Source organism: Schistocerca cancellata, chromosome 4 (assembly GCF_023864275.1).
Source record: "Schistocerca cancellata isolate TAMUIC-IGC-003103 chromosome 4, iqSchCanc2.1, whole genome shotgun sequence".
Classification (NCBI taxonomy): Eukaryota; Metazoa; Arthropoda; class Insecta; order Orthoptera; family Acrididae; genus Schistocerca; species Schistocerca cancellata.
Window position 1 is genome coordinate 501,480,853 of NC_064629.1, and position 17,281 is coordinate 501,498,133.

The window sequence follows — 17,281 nt, forward strand, 5'->3', positions numbered from 1 at the left end:
CCAACTGGTGATGGCACTGTGGTGCTGAAACATGTTTGATACTGAAAAAAAACGGTGTTTTGCATAAGTGGTGGACCTCACATCCTACAATTGTATAATGTTAACTGATAAAGGCTGACAAACCTATGTCAGATGCCTAGACTTTTCTTGTGAATGATCGCAGTATTCGCCTTGAGAGGTTCTTAGAATCAAAATCTATGTAGACAGCCACCGAACACAAAATCTTTGCAGCGGAAACGCAGGCAAATGACACGCAATTAAATCCTTACTCTGTCCCTCCGTTACAAGACGGCAGCCCAGAATGAAACTGTTAAAGACAAAATAGTTTCATAAAAAAGTGACTGGTCCCAGTTTTGCAACCTTTCACATATATTGAAACTTATATCTAGTAACACCTGTCGTAAACTACACCAGACCTGTTGGGGATGCGGCTAGGCGAGCAAGAGCGTTTACGCTCGCTTCTCACGTGGGCTGTGAACGCTAACGGTAAAACGGGCGATTAGAAATGATTACATAGCGAAGCACGGCCGACTGGTAGAGCGGGAGAAATGCAAACAATGTGCTGCCTTCTGAGGAATGACTACAATTAGGTTTGGCGTAACCTTAGATACGAATATACACTGATAAGCCAAAACATTGTGACCACTGCTCACTGCGACGTTAGACACCACCTGGTGGCGTTGTGGGGACGTGACGTGGTAACAGCGTATATAAGCGGTGCAGACACGGACGAGGCATCACCCTAGTGAAGTTATGGGTTAGAATTGAAGAAATCCATTGAGATAAACGACTTTGACAAAGGGCAGATTACTATTACGCAGAGGCTGTGAACGAGTAACTCGAAAACGGCGAAGTTGATGGAATGTTCACGTGGTGCTGTCGCGAGTATCTATGTTAGGGGGTAGAAGGACCGTTAGATAATCACTAGGGTCTAAATGGTTGGCCATCCATTATTCTTCACAGAATGTGGGGTTTGGAGGCTTTTCTGGTCTTGAAAGTGGGATAAATGGTGATCTGTGGCCGCTCTGCCGTAAGAGCACAGTGCTGGTGCACACACAAGTATTTCGGAGCACACCATTCATTGTACGTTTTTGAACATCGAGCTACCCAGTAGACCACCCCTATCTGTTCAGGTGTTGACCCAACGACTTCGTCAGTTACGACTGCAGAGGGCACGGGACCATCAGAATTCGACCGTCGATCATTGGAAACGTATCAGCACCACATTTTTGCTACAATAGGTTGATGGTCGTCTCCACTAACGCCGTCATCGAGGTGAACGGCGGCTCGAAACGTGCAGCGCCCCACGAACGCAGGCCGATGGGAGCAGTATGATGCTGTGGGAGACATTATCCTCCGCTTGCATGGACCCTGTGGTTGTAATGGAAGACACGCTGAAAGCTGTGAACCACCAGCGTCCCTTCATGCATGACTTCTTCCTTAATGGCGATGTCACCTTTCAGAAGATTAATTGTCCGTATCTCGGAGAAAGAACCGTGCTACAAAGGTTTGAGGTGCATTATAGTGAACTCGCGTTGATGTGTCGGCGACCAAATTCACCTGATGTCAATCCTTTGGGACCCTTTTGGGTCGCTATCGTGCGTCATCACCGAGTACGCAAATCAGCACCCCGTTATTTACACGAACTACTTGACCTGTGGGTAGACATCTAATGTCTCATAGCACCACAAACCCACCAAAAGCTATCAAATCTCTGATACGCAGAATCAGTACAGTGTATGGTGCAGTGCTTAAGGGGAGACTTCACCCAAAAATTTATCTTTTCTTCTACTTGGCGGATAGCAACCAAATATTAAAATCGTTTCTGTTATGTAAAGCTGTAGCAGTACCCATGTTCTGAAGTTCATAACTTCATTGGTTTTCGAGTTTTTAATTTTTATATAATTTTAATGGTATGCTTGAAAACCTAATTTTGATATACGCACCACAACTTTCACATACCAGATTTTGTAGGTACAGTACTTTCACAAGAGATTGTTCAACAGTTCTGTGTATTCATTTTATGAGAAAAATTAAAAATTTGTTTCTAGTATTTTATTACAATTTTCAACCTTATAGTTTCTTTAATTATCGGTACATAAATGTTATGATGTAGTAAACAAGTTACATTTTCGATAATATTAATGCATAGAAGTATGGTGACACCTGAAGATTGCATCTTGCAAAAATTTCATTCAGTTTGGTTAATACTTACGATAAAAAGTTATCACTGAGCTTAGAAAAACAAACTTACGGTAAATTGGATTTTAACATTAGATCAAAAAACGGATGTTACTACGTGATCCATTCTCATTTAAATTCACTGGCACCATATCGTTTTCCCTTCCCGTTGATATGTGGTTTCTTCTTGTAATTTCTAGATTAAGTTAACATTTTCCTTGAATTTTCTGAATTAAAACCCACTCACACTCTACTAGAGGTGGTGCAGTGGTAAGGCTACCTGATTGTAATCCAATGACTATTTCTTTGGAAGTTGTTAATTTTACTGAACAGGACTTCAATGTATTCCCTAAATTTATGTTCACAGTCTGCAGGCAAAGTCAATGTTTTCGAGTGACTGGCAGGCAGTTGTTTCGCTTCAGTATTCCTGGTAATCTTACAACTTCTTTTTGCCAGTTTGGGTTTATGCCAAGTTAAGAGTAAACATGGTTCTGTTTGACGGTGATAGAACTCAAAAATTATTTTTGGTATCTTTCGGTGTACCACAACGCCTCATGCTGTCTGTATTTCAGTCATTTCTTAGACGTACTTGTAATTCGAATACAGTCATATCATTTATGGATCCAAGAGTAAACGTTCCAAAGATGTGAACAGTCGTTAAATCTTTTTTGAAAAAAATTGAATTTTTTGGGTGGAGTCTTCGCTTAAAATGGAAAGCAACTGTTTTTAAAGGGATGAAAAGTAGCATGATGCTCGGGTTAGGAACTTCAAAGCGGTCAGACACATCAACTTCAACGTATGAGTGCAGGATGCCTAGTGTATAGGTTTATTGTATGCAATGGTGTCTTGATACGCTTAGTGGTCTATTAATGTGATTCAAAACTTTGAACACAACGGAACAATTCAGTTCACAACAACGTTACAATAGATTCCACGCAAAAGACTATGGACTTGTGGAATGCGAAGAGTAAGAAGCCGATGTAGAAAAAAAAATGAGATAACGCTTTTAAGTGATATGACTGAAGAAAGTATTCATCGTATGGGAGCAGGGAAACAAACTTCTCAACAATTTTCATCATGAAAATACATTTTTGTTGTCAGGAGGTACACTCAACTAATGAATTTGCAGTTAGATCAAGTTACCATACTTCTTTCAGCTTGCAAACTATTGATCAGTTTCACTGATTATGGATTATGTTGACAGTGAGGAAACTTGGCTACAGCTATAACTATTACACCTACAGTGTGACGTTTCTGTGATTAGTTTCATAGAAAAATTAGTCTCGTAGACTTCTCCTTCTTCAAGGCAAATTTTCAAGACTTTACAAGTCTGCACTTACGATTATGTCGATGTTTAAACTTAGATGTACATGCTGCTTTTTTACGCAATGAAGAGAACGAAATCCCGCCACAGAAACTCACTGGCAAACTTAAGTTTAAGAGCTTGCCTTAGAATTAGCACTACTCGAAAATTGGTACCAGACATTGCCCCTTTAGTGAAAAAAGTAGTATTAATTGACATTCTGTGTTTTTATATTTAACGGTTAAATAAAATTGTAACGACATGTAAATCCGTCAATTCAAATTTCGTCCTAAAACGGCAGTCATATCAGGACTGCAGCAGTCTTGTTTCTCATTTTGATGGCCCCCGTTATTTGCATCACCAAAATTTTAAAAGAGACGTTGAATTTCATTGTCAGTCCTCATTATGTCGAATTTCATTGTCAGCTTTCATTAATACAACAGTCTAAAATGAATTTGCAACGAAACCCCTCAATGAGCAACCTTGAAGCGATACACGGTTGCTGACTTCCGTGGTGTGAGAGCGAGCCATCTTGCATGATCAGATGTAATTAAGTGCCAGACTTCTTCGTTCGCCTGTACTTGTGAAAGCTGGTTAGACCGGCAAGAACCCAGGTTTCTTGCAAATGTCATTCCACGCAAATGTCACTCCGTGCAAGTGTTCCAGTCCCGACAATGTCGATCGAGTCGAACAGCACAGGTGGAGGAGATCTTGGAATGAGAGGATACTCAGCGAATAGACTAGCCTGTCCATTCGACCGACATAATAGCATCGAGTACGTGTGGGATGTTGATGGAAGAAGTACTGAAGCACGTCCACAGTGAAGTGGTCCAGGTATGTAGGACCACTTCTGTGCAGTGTTTGGCCAGGGTGCTGTCGATAGAACGCAGCAACAGGCTGTTTGTAGCTTATTCAAATATCGTCAAAAAGCACAACATTCTTTAGCACTCGTTTGATTACATTGGTCGCGTCTTGGTGGAGACAGTGGCCAAGCCCCTTCTTATCACGTGATGAAGACAGCACGTGGTGGTAATGAACTGGCAACCACGTGGTAGCGTTAGCTCACAGCACTGCTGACTCCACTAGCTTACGCTGCAGCATGCAGCCCAGTTAGCGGGACATTGCTGCCTGCACTTCAAGTCAGCGGCGCTGAAGACTGCGAAGTTGCTTGCAGGGGATTCCAGCATTCGGCGGTGAAACTCGCCCCAGCGAATGACAATGTGTGGTACCCAGGCACCCACTCCAGAACGGAAGAGAATCGGCTGCACCATTCAGGTCTGTTTCCGCAGCCCTCCAAGACTGGAGTCTGGCAGCTGCTGAAGTAGTCCAGGATGCAGCCACAGGTGAAACTATATCAAGTTCAGTGAAGAAGACTTGGGATGACAGTTGCAGTATAGGTGGAAGACCGAACTTGTAGCTGCTGTACGTATGATTTTGCATGTCACTCAGTGGTCTGACGTGGTCCTCTTCCCGTAGGTGCTGCTGGGCTGGTCACCCTGTGCCCAAATTAATGATTGCTTATACCATTTCGCTGTCCACTTATTGTGCCGACGCGTAGTTTGCAGCAACGCTCAGAGCATCATACCCGTTGCCTAGGAGTTTGGTAACGGCTTGCCTCGCCCTGATAGAACTGCGTTTTACCGCCACGTTTGCAGTATTGCGGTGCTGTGCCTAGTCCGCTCCACGCTATCGAAATAACCACGATGTTCCCGTCGGGACGCTGGTACATTTGCGCCCGTCCGCTGCCTTCCACTCCAATAGCTCTACTACTAGTTTCTGAAGTATCGCCCAAAAATAGTGGCGGCGTTAACCATCCAGCTCCTGACATCCATGCTGGCGCAGTAATGGGACGCCCAACCTCAACAACTCCTTAGCAGCCTTGTGGGCAGCGTGGTATCACGTTATAGCGCATGCACTGCCATCTGTGGTGATCAAACACCCTGTTAAGAACCAAGTCCCGCTATTTCTAATGTCTAGGGGACAATCTGTGACAGAATGATGGGAACACATATTAGCAACAATTTAAGACGATTTATTAATACGAGGGTTGTCCACAAAGTAAGTTTCAACCGGTAGCGAAGTGGACACCACAGTGAAAACCCGATGAAGCTTTGCACAGGTGTGTTGGGTAGTGTATCTAGCATGACCGTCGATCGCGTCAAGACGCTCTTTTCAGTGGTGAGCGCACTGTAAGCGAGTAAAGGTGCCTGGAACAACGATGTCTCCCGCCAAGTAGGAGGGCCCGCTGAGAGACTTCGTCTTAATGAATGCAGCCCACCTAACACAATTCTTCCTTCTTCATGGCAATTCTCAGGCGCACTTTGCAGGGGCAGTGAATACGCTCCTGCAGCCTATTCGTTGGGAAGTGTTCGATCACCCACAACACAGCCCTAATTGGCTCGTCCTGAGTATCATCTCTGTTCACATGAAACGCTGGATACGAAGACAACACTTGGGCGCGGGCTACGCGCTATAGACCAGCGTAGAGAATTATCGGAAAGCACAGGCGGCTGCCTTCTATGAAGATGGTGTTGGAAATTTGGTATAACGCTCCGACAAATGTCTAAGTCGGAGCGGTGACTTTGTAGAGAAGTATTAATTATTTTTCTGTCATCCTACACGTCTAATGCGTGAGAGGGATGTCCCAGACATCTTAGCAAGCACGCCATCTCTCGAACACTTTATCTTTGATCTGAAAGGCCCATTACGTTGGCAAGATTACCGACAAAAATCAACATTTGAGCACACCTACATCTCACTGCTGAGAAGTCAGAAGTACAGTTAAAATATTGTTTTGAAAACTCGGAATCATTCTGCAAGGTGGTTTTCTCTTTACTAAAAGCATGGATTCCATATTATCTTTAAAAATAAAAGAACATCATCAGACGTCTGTATATATGGTCACTGTTTTGAATGAACAGTTTCTGAATGGCTTGTAGATGAAGCTCTCTCTGATCCGCAAGACGACAACGATTCCATCACTGCTTGTACCAAGGATAATGAATCTGCATCTTCTAGCATCCTAAGTTAAGCAAGCAGTGAAGAATCAGAGAAGGCAAACTAAAAAAAGTATTTATTTCTTTATTGGAGGAATCTAACTCAGTATCATAAAACTCCACCACCAATCAGTAGATACGAGCACACAATATCGAGAAAATTTCACCTGGTCCTGTAAGAAGTACTGTAAATGTCATCTCTAAGGCCAAATAGGACTCTTATCTCGCAAATAATCAAGAAGAATGTGGCCAGAATGTTACGTCTGAGGAAATGAACTCGTTCTTCGACTCCTAATTATTGTTGGTGTAAGTAGAAACTGAGATACACAAATTAGAGAGCTAGTTCTAAATAAATGCGCCAATCCTACTTGTCTGGAAACTTTTTCAGTTAAGAGATTTGAAGATTTATGAAGAGTGTTTATATATGATGACAAACGGTTCGGAGACGACGGGAGCCAGAGTGACAACTTTGCACCAGTTCGCTACATACAGGAACTTATTATAGATACCTGCCGACAGTGTATGCAACCCCATGTAACTTAACTATTGATGAACAACTTTTGCCCTTCAGAGGCTGTGGCAAGTTTATTCAGTACATCCCCATCAAACAAGGGATGTAAAGAACTGAGCCGCGTGGGATTAGCCGAGCGGTCTAGGGCGCTGCAGTCATGGACTGTGCGGCTGATCCCGGCGGAGGTTCGAGTCCTCCCTCGGGCATGGGTGTGTGTGTTTGTCCTTAGGATAATTTACGTTAAGTAGTGTGTAAGCTTAGGGACTGGTGACCTTAGCAGTTAAGTCCCTTAAGATTTCACATACATTTGAACCTTTTTTTTGTAAAGAACTGAGAGTCATTGACTTCATGCGCCAGAGAAGAGGGAAAGTCCCTGATCAGTCAAAACAAACCAGTGATGTTTCTACAACAGTAAAGACAATAACAAAACACAGGAAGGGACACCAATAAATATTATAAGGGATAGTTATTTAGTAAGTGTTCCGTTATTTGAGGAATTATTGCACCTAAAGTTATAGCAGTGGGAACTCTGATACTAAACCAAAGGGAAATGCCATCATAAATTATAGGTTACAAGTCTCGAGACGTTTTTCGTCATCACCTGGTTTCAAAGACAATTTTACAATCGTTAGTTATGTGCCCAGGAAGAAAAAGTTTCATGCTGCTAAATTCACTGCACCACAACGCGACAGTAGTAGAAAAGGATCATAAAAAGAAGACACATACAGTTTCAATCTATAATATAGTTCTTTCCATTCATCCAAGGGTACGTACATACACATGCAAGAGACTGTGAAGAAGATTGTCTTTTGTCGTATGGGCAAAGGTAATGGATGTAGCAATTATAAATACCTTCTGCTTATTTTCAGAGCAATATGCCGACTACCGGGACGACAGATCTGATAAAAGCACAATCGTCCTCATCGAATTAGGGGATGATACGATATAGCCCCATATGAAGAAATAGTCAACAAGCCACGCCTCCAAAAGAAGCTTCTGTTGTGGACTTATTCACCAATTGACGCAAGATTACCAAAACCAAAGACCACCAAAAATAATGTTTCATACCACAAATGCGCAAATAATAAATGCGAGTAACATAGTTAATTATTTTTAAAGAGTGTTTTCAATGAGTACAGCTTACAATAAAACTGAAAGTTTATTGTTTGATCTCAGAAACATTGTAACGTAATTTATGAAACGGTGTTTCATATAATAAACTAAAGGTCGCAATTTCGTAAAGGATACTTTCTTATTCAGTCGGTGTTACTAAACCAATAATAATCTGATAATATTGATTTAATAACTAGCATTCAGTATTTGTTCTGAGACATGCCTCTCATGCATTTTTAAGAGTATGCCCATTCAAGCACCTGAAAGCTGGATTGTGGCTGAAAGTGGGTGTTCCTAACTGACATGCTAATTAGGGCCAGAGCGAAGCTCTGCTGCATACCACTCTCATGAGGGTGCACTTTGATTGTAAACAACAAAAGATGCTGAATTAAGTTTGTCCCAGTGCAACCCATCTTGAGCTCGCTAAACATCACATAAATTTTGATTTATCGACTGATTAGTTTTTTCTCACCATAACAGTGACGGGTAGGAATGTAGGGGAACTGTGTAGTTCAATAGAGAAAATTGTGACTTAAAGTATTACAGTGAGAGTTATTGACTCAGAAACAAACGTGAACATGAATAGTATGCGAATCATAAGCGCCATGAGTTACTGATAATTTTACGAACAAAATTAGAGACACTGGCAGAGTCCAATAGGGGACATGTCTGAGTAAATTGCTGTGACTAGAGCCACAATGAAATGTAAATTAATTGCAATTGGAGCTTAAGTGTCAGTGATCGAACACTTTGCGACAGCATTGCTAATGGAAAGAAAGTGGTGCAAAGTGCATCCGCTGTGACGACAAGGCTACTGCGTTGGGGCACAAAATCAACTGGCGGATTCCCTGTTAGCCGGAGCAGAGTATATTACCACAAATAGGAAATTCCGGCGTGTAGAGGACTGCTACTTTTCATGATCAGGTGTGCTGCGGTGAGGCTGATGGCGTCCGAGGTAGAGGGCCCCAAAGTCGAACACGAAACTCTATTTTTCAGGGAGACTGGACAGGTAAGACTCTAATAAACCACTCTCCGACGAAGTAGAGAAGAGTAAGTAACGTCGATTCCTGCAACGATCAGGACGGCTCTTTCAGCGTTTTCTTCACCGCGACTTCCGCAGAGCTTCTGCTCCGTTGCGCTAGTGACCAGCCAACCGCGGCACAACAATGTTTCCATCAATTATGGCTATTAAACAAAATGGCGAATATTGGTAACCTTAGGACACAGCAGTAGTGCCCATAGTGGAAGAGTAATAGAACTAACATTCATAGAATAAAAAGCTGCAATAGTAATAATTGTACACTCCTGGAAATTGATATAAGAACAAAGTGAATTCATTGTCCCAGGAAGGGGAAACTTTATTGACACATTCCTGGGGTCAGATACATCACATGATCACACTGACAGAACCACAGGCACATAGACACAGGCAACAGAGCATGCACAATGTCGGCACTAGTACAGTGTATATCCACCTTTCGCAGCAATGCAGGCTGCTATTCTCCCATGGAGACGATCGTAGAGATGCTGGATGTAGTCCTGTGGAACGGCTGGCCATGCCATTTCCACCTGGCGCCTCAGTTGGACCAGCGTTCGTGCTGGACGTGCAGACCGCGTCAGACGACGCTTCATCCAGTCCCAAACATGCTCAATGGGGGACAGATCCGGAGATCTTGCTGGCCAGGGTAGTTGACTTACACCTTCTAGAGCACGTTGGGCGGCACGGGATACATGCGGACGTGCATTGTCCTGTTGGAACAGCAAGTTCCCTTGCCGGTCTACGAATGGTAGAACGATGGGTTCGATGACGGTTTGGATGTACCGTGCACTATTCAGTGTCCCCTCGACGATCACCAGTGGTGTACGGCCAGTGTAGGAGATCGCTCCCCACACCATGATGCCGGGTGTTGGCCCTGTGTGCCTCGGTCGTATGCAGTCCTGATTGTGGCGCTCACCTGCACGGCGCCAAACACGCATACGACCATCATTGGCACCAAGGCAGAAGCGACTCTCATCGCTGAAGACGACACGTCTCCATTCGTCCCTCCATTCACGCCTGTCGCGACACCACTGGAGGCGGGCTGCACGATGTTGGGGCGTGAGCGGAAGACGGCCTAACGGTGTGCGGGACCGTAGCCCAGCTTCATGGAGACGGTTGCGAATGGTCCTCACCGATACCCCAGGAGCAACAGTGTCCCTAATTTGCTGGGAAGTGGCGGTGCGGTCCCCTACGGCACTGCGTAGGATCCTACGGTCTTGGCGTGCATCCGTGCGTCGCAGCGGTCCGGTCCCAGGTCGACGGGCACGTGCACCTTCCGCCGACCACTGGCGACAACATCGATGTACTGTGGAGACCTCACGCCCCACGTGTTGAGCAATTCGGCGGTACGTCCACCTGGCCTCCCGCATGCCCACTATACGCCCTCGCTCAAAGTCCGTCAACTGCACATACGGTTCACGCCCACGCTGTCGCGGCATGCTACCAGTGTTAAAGACTGCGATGGAGCTCCGTATGCCACGGCAAACTGGCTGACACTGACGGCGGCGGTGCACAAATGCTGCGCAGCTAGCGCCATTCGACGGCCAACACCGCGGTTCCTGGTGTGTCCGCTGTGCCGTGCGTGTGATCATTGCTTGTACAGCCCTCTCGCAGTGTCCGGAGCAAGTATGGTGGGTCTGACACACCGGTGTCAATGTGTTCTTTTTTCCATTTCCAGGAGTGTATTAATATCAAGTAGGAACCGCTAATGTATTAGGTCGTGGGTTGCTTATGTATCTTGTATTGAAGAATACAGAAGTTTTTTTTTAAAAAAGGGCGAATTTCCGCTACCAAATTTCGCCGCTTTAGCCGCCAATTACAGCTCTTCCCACCAATCCCCACGGCGGCTGTAATCATGAGGTAACGTAAGAGTCAACCTTCCAATCACAGCCTCCGCGAGATGTCTACGCGGCAAGCTCTCGTGTGTGGGACACCAACGGACTATGCTACTTACACCGTCTATGTAAGACGCTCCCGTGGCGAACTCCCCGTTGAGGCGGACGCCCACTTCCACGAAGCCCCAACAGACAACACCATAGGCCGTAGCGTCTGTCCTGTGCCTACTCTCAAAACATGCCGCATTGGACAGCAGCGTTTGCCCCGTAAAGTGGCGTCCTGGGATCCGCTAGCCGCCAAATGCTAACATGAGAAGGTGGACCGTGGGCACCTTAGGCGCCTGTCCTGCGGCCGGTAACCACGCCCAACCCCAGTCTGTTCACTGCTAAGCCGCCTGGGCTATTCCGTATGCTGGCCGCATTCCGGGAATCCGTCACCTTTGTCCCCTGGCCGACCACGCTCAAAGATGGCAGCTGAAATCTCCACAGCAGTATAACATGGAAGGAGATATGATTTAAAAAATTGTATCCGTCACTCACGCAAATTATTTCCCTTACATGTCGCTAGAGCATTCGATCACTAATTTACATAACAATGTATATCCATCACATATTAAACGCAATATGCATATATGCAGAGTCAAACCTAATAATGGGAGATGGACTGGCGTGATGGGTCTGCTACCATGTGTGGGTTGGCTAGAAGGCGAGCCACCTTACACATCCGAGGGTTAAAAACGTCCCGTATGTGCCATGTGTAAAATTTCAAGACTTGTTTCCATTGGTCCTTCTGAGCGTTTAGTTTCATACAGATAATCTCCAACTGCTGTCACTTTCAGTCGTATTTCTGCATGGACTTTAAACAGGCTTTCGAAACTTCTACCAGTGTGGCCTATATTCTGTATGCGACAGTCGTTGCACTTGATCTTATAGACTCGCGCTATAAATTTCTTACTCGATTAATATGTGTCATGTTTTAACGAGTCGCACTTATGCGAAAATCTTCTCTTAACACTGTTTTCCAAAATTGTTGTGCTATTGTATCTGACACTTTTCTTCTATATTCTACAGGCATGTGCATTGATTTTTGCACTTACTGTTCATCTCTTAAAGTAATATTGTCTAGTCTCTGTGAGTGCTCTGTTTTAATTTTTTGAACATTTCAGCGACTACTTCAGTCTTGTAACTATTGCTTACAGCGACTTTCTTAACAATGGCTATTGCATTTTTTTTTATCTTGCTCATGTAGCGGCAGCTTAAGCGGTTTGTTAGTTAAGGAACGAGGATAACCCATTTTATGTACAATGGGATGCCATAATGTAGAGGCTATAATGAGATCTGTGCAAGTGGATTTTCTACAAATGCTGAATCTATGTCTAGCATCCTCTTTGGGGACAGTTATGCTAAGGAAATCGATTATCCCTTTACCATGAGGTGAAAAGCATTGAGCTTCACCGCAACATCACTAATTTCACTTAGATTTCCTTTGAATAATAAAATGGAACGCTCGACATGTCGATAATAGTATACTGTTTTATTAGCCAACACTGGGTTTTCATTCAAAAATTTCTGCTTTATTTGGTTTATGGATATTGATGCCATGAGGCATAAACCATCAGGTGGGTGGTAAATTTGGAAGTAAAGTAATTGTGAGCAATGGATAGATCTAACAACACTCTTAACTCCATCGTCTGCCCTACAGACACATTTTTATGCAGCAATAGGTTGTTTGTAGATAAAGCAAGCGTTCACTGATTGGTAAAATGGTTCAAATGGCTCTGAACACTATGAGACTTAACATCTGAGGTCATCAGTCCCGTAGAACTTAGAACTACGTAAACCTAACTAGCCTAAGGACATCACACACACCCATGCCCGAGGCAGGATTCGAACCTGCGACCGTAGCGGTCGTGCGGTTCCAGACTGAAGCGGCTAGAGCCGCTCGGCCACACCAGCCGGCACTGATTCGTAAAGTCAAGTGACTTTAACAAAGCATCTGGTGGTATTGCAGTATGTTTGATGCAATCAGCAAGGTCGTAGGTGTTCTTAATATTGAATTGTTGATTAAATATATTTGAATACTTTAGCTTTTTAGCCAGATGTATGTTAGGATCTCGTTCGGTATCGGAGATTTGTCTCATTGACTAGTGTTGCGTATGTAGCTTAACCTGTACGCAGGCGACTGGTATTTGCGCCTTCATAACAAATCATTTCTTTTCATTATCACTGAACAGGAATTTAGAATTCTGAATTTTAATTTCCTATTCAGTGACAATGAAAACAAACGATATCTAGTTATGAACCTGCAGTGCGTAATAACCTCGCTGGTATTATGGCTTACATATTAATGAAAGATGTGAAGTAGATATTTTCAATAAAAACTCACAGCTAACAAAACAATGTACTATTATACATATGTCGGTGATTCCATATTATTATTAAGAGGAAATCTAAATGAAAAATATGGCTCTTAGCACTATGGGACTTAACATCTGTGGTCATCAGTCCCCTAGAACGTAGAACTACGTAAACCCAACTAACCTAAGGACATCAGACACATCCATGCCCGAGGGGGGATTCGAACCTGCGACCGTAGCGGTCACGCGGTTCCAGACTGAAGCGCCTAGAACCGCACGGCCACACCGGCCGGCGAAATCTAAATGAAGTCCGAAGTAATTACTCATACGATTTAAGAAACTACAACAGAGCACTCATGAATACCAGACTATATTACGTTAAAAGACAAACATCATGCTCAAAAATCACTGCACATGCCTTAAGAGTGCAGAGGAAAGGTTTCAGATACAATAGTACAACAATTTCTGAAAACATTGTTTAGAGTAGGCATACCCACAACTGCAACACTCCGATATAGGCTAAAACGTCATACAAGTAAAGCGATTGATTAATTTAGGACATCGGGAGTCTATAAGATAAAGTGCAACGACTGTCAGAAACAGAATATAGGCCAGACTGGTAGAAGACTCGAGAGCCGGTTTAAAGAACACACAACAATAGGAAATAATAAGACAGCAGCTGTAGATCACCTGAATTAAACCAAACACTCATTAGGATGAAGAGAGACACATATTGAAATTTTACACACCCTTAATTCACGAGGTGTGGTTACTCAGGCCGCGCGGGACTTTTGGAACTCATTCTCCAAGGTAAATTCGCGTGGAAGACTTGTAAATGTCTCTTATCCATCAATCCCTAGAGTTCGTACACGGTAGAAAAAAATCACCCTGTATAAAATCTACATACTCATTGTTCACTTCCATCTAAAACTGATGCAGCCGACAGTGTAATAATGTGCGCAACTTGAGAAATATTACTGTTCGTACCACCGGTTTCGGAACGTGCTCCATGCCCGCTAATTTAACAGCAAGTTTTTCTTGAGGCACCGACCAATAAATCACGTCTTTCGATGTTTATAAGTGTTTGCTCATTCATTGTCAGCTACTCCTGTAAACTTTTTCCGTATGGTATTGTAATTTCATTCCATGGCTAATTTTCGGTACGCGCCGATTCTGAGACGGCATTATAGATATTGGGAATACTCATTTTCCTCTTCTGTAACCCCTGTTCATTTTTAAAGGCTTGCGACGATAGATCTTGTGTAAACAACCTCTTAATCTGTCGATACCCTTCATTGTATGTAAATTGAAGGTGCAAGTGGAGAGAAAGGAAAGGAAAGGAAAGTGATGACGGTTGTCAGCTGCATTGGGACCTTATGCGGAATCAGCCGCAACGAGTGAAAATGTATACTGCACCAGGATTCAAACACAGGATCCACATTCTTCATTGCGATTCCACAAGTACGTCCGCACTCCTGCTGGAATCTCAGAGTAGTAAGCATGGAGGAAATGGACAGGGACTGCGAATAGGTGGTCCCCAGTGCTCATGTTGGTTGGCCCTGAGGCATGCCAGGATAGTCCATGCAGTTGCAATGACACTGTGTCCCCGATAGTGCAGTGGTTAATGCACCTGCCTGGGTCTGAACCTTGATTCGGTACACATTTTCACTCGTTCTCACTGATTCTGCGTAATGTCCCGATTCAGCGGATAAAATTAATCCCTTTCCTTTCCTTTCTCCACATGCCACCTTCAGTTTACATAAAAGTATCGCAGCTGCGGATTCTATGTGGTTTGCGTTCTTTCAGACCAGTCCAAAAGATCGGACTACTACGCTTTCGTATGACTGATTCGCTTCGAACAGGAATGGATCCATCTTTCTCAGTGCAGATGCAGGAGTACATCCGACCTCTTGCGTGAATCGCAAAGTATCAAGGAAGGTAGAAATGGGCATGGACTGTAGATAGGTGGCACTCAGTGGGATGTGGGCTGGCCTTGAGGCGTTCCGAAAAAATTTGAACGGCTGCAATAAAACTGTGAATCGTACGGTGCAGTGGTTAATGCATCTCCCCAGTAAGCAAGAGATCTCAGGTTCGAATATTGGTGTGGTAAAAATTTTCGCTCGTCGCCGCTGATTCTGCATAATGTCCGGATGCCGCTGACACCAGTATTCCCTCCCCGTTCCCTTCCTTTCTTTACCCTTCCACCATCAATTTATATATAGTGTGTCACAACTGCCGATTCCGTGTGCTGTCTTCTTTTAGACCAATCCCAAAGAGCAGACAGCAAACTTTTGTATAATTGATTTGCCTCGATGGGTAATGGATCCATTTTCTTCAGTGCAGATGCACAAGTAAATCCGACCTCCTGCGGGAATCTCTGAGTAGCGAGCAAGAAGCAAACGGACAGAGAGTGCAGGTAAGTCGTGCTCTGTGGGAATGTGGGTCGGATGTGAGGCTCGTCGAAATAGTCCACGCAGTTATGATGACACTGTGTCTTGGATGGCGGAGTGGTTAAGGCACATGCCTAGTAAGTAGGGGATCATGGATTCGGATCATCGTCCGGTACACATTTTCACTTTTTGGTGCTGATACCGAGTAATATCACGATGCAGCTGACATCATTAATTCCTTTTCTACTCCTTCCAACTTCAAAATAAATGTAATGTATCACATCTAAGGATTCCGTACGGTGTGTCTTCTCTCACACATGTCTGAAAGAACAGAACCTACACATTAATATAATTTATTCACTCTGAGGGCGATGGATTCACCTTCTTCACTGCGGATACAGAAGTACGTCCGACCTCTTGCGGGAATTCCAGAGTAGCGAGGATGGTGGAAATGGGGAGGGACTTGGTGGGGCTTGGTGGGACTTGGTGGGGCTTGGTGGGAATTTGGGTTGGCTGTCACACGTGCAGAGATATTCCGTGGAGTTGCGATAACACTATGTCCCAGATGGCACTGTGGTCAGTGCACCTGTCGAGTTAGCAGAAAGTCCCACATTCAGATGTTTTCTCATCGCCGGTGATTCTGCGTATTGTCCTGTTGTAACTCACACCGCAATCCCTTCCCCGTTCTTCCCTGTCTCTGTCACTCCAACTTCAATTTAGATATAATGTATTTCACGTGGTCTGTCTTCTTCCAGAAGTGTCCGAAAGAACCGACACCACACACTGATACAACGTATTCGCCTCTATGGGCAATGGATCCACCGTCTTCAGTGCAGATGGATAAGTACATCCGACCTCCTGTGGGATTCACAGAGTAGGGAGGATGGAGAAAATGAAGAGGGTCTGCGGATGGGTGGCGCTTGGTAAGAATGCAGGTGGGCCATGAGGTGTGCAGAGATAGTCCGTGCAGCTGCGATGTCACTGTGTCCCAGATGGTGCAGTGATTAAAGCACATGCCTAGTAAGCAGGAGATCCTTGGTTCATTTCCTTGCCCAGTAAATATTTTCACTCGTCGTTGCTGATCCCACCTAATTTTCTGTTGTATCCTGCCCACTCGTCTAATATATGGGGTGCCTAGGAAATTGTTTTCTAGCATCGCTAGACGACAACTCAAGCAAATCGTATTAATGGAGTTTAGTACAGTAAGTTAAATTGACAATACTTAACTTTGCGTATTCACAAATGTGTGTCGCAAGCAAATGGTGACATGCAAATAATCAATGTCCTTCGGTATAGACAATTTCAATGCAAGAAAACAAAACAGTTCATAAACCACTGCAATGGCGCTTGTATGACTGCTCGTCATCCACTCCGCCCGTGGCTCGTGGCTTTTTTCTTTTTGTTTGTGGAGGTTGAAGTACAGAGTCACCGGTTGCTCACGATCTTAGCTTGTTGATGGATGGTAAAACTGTTCCATTCGACAGTGATGCCATTCCAAACAAAGACATCACTGGAGTGAACTTTGAAGGTGTGGTGGTGGGACTTGAAGTCCCATA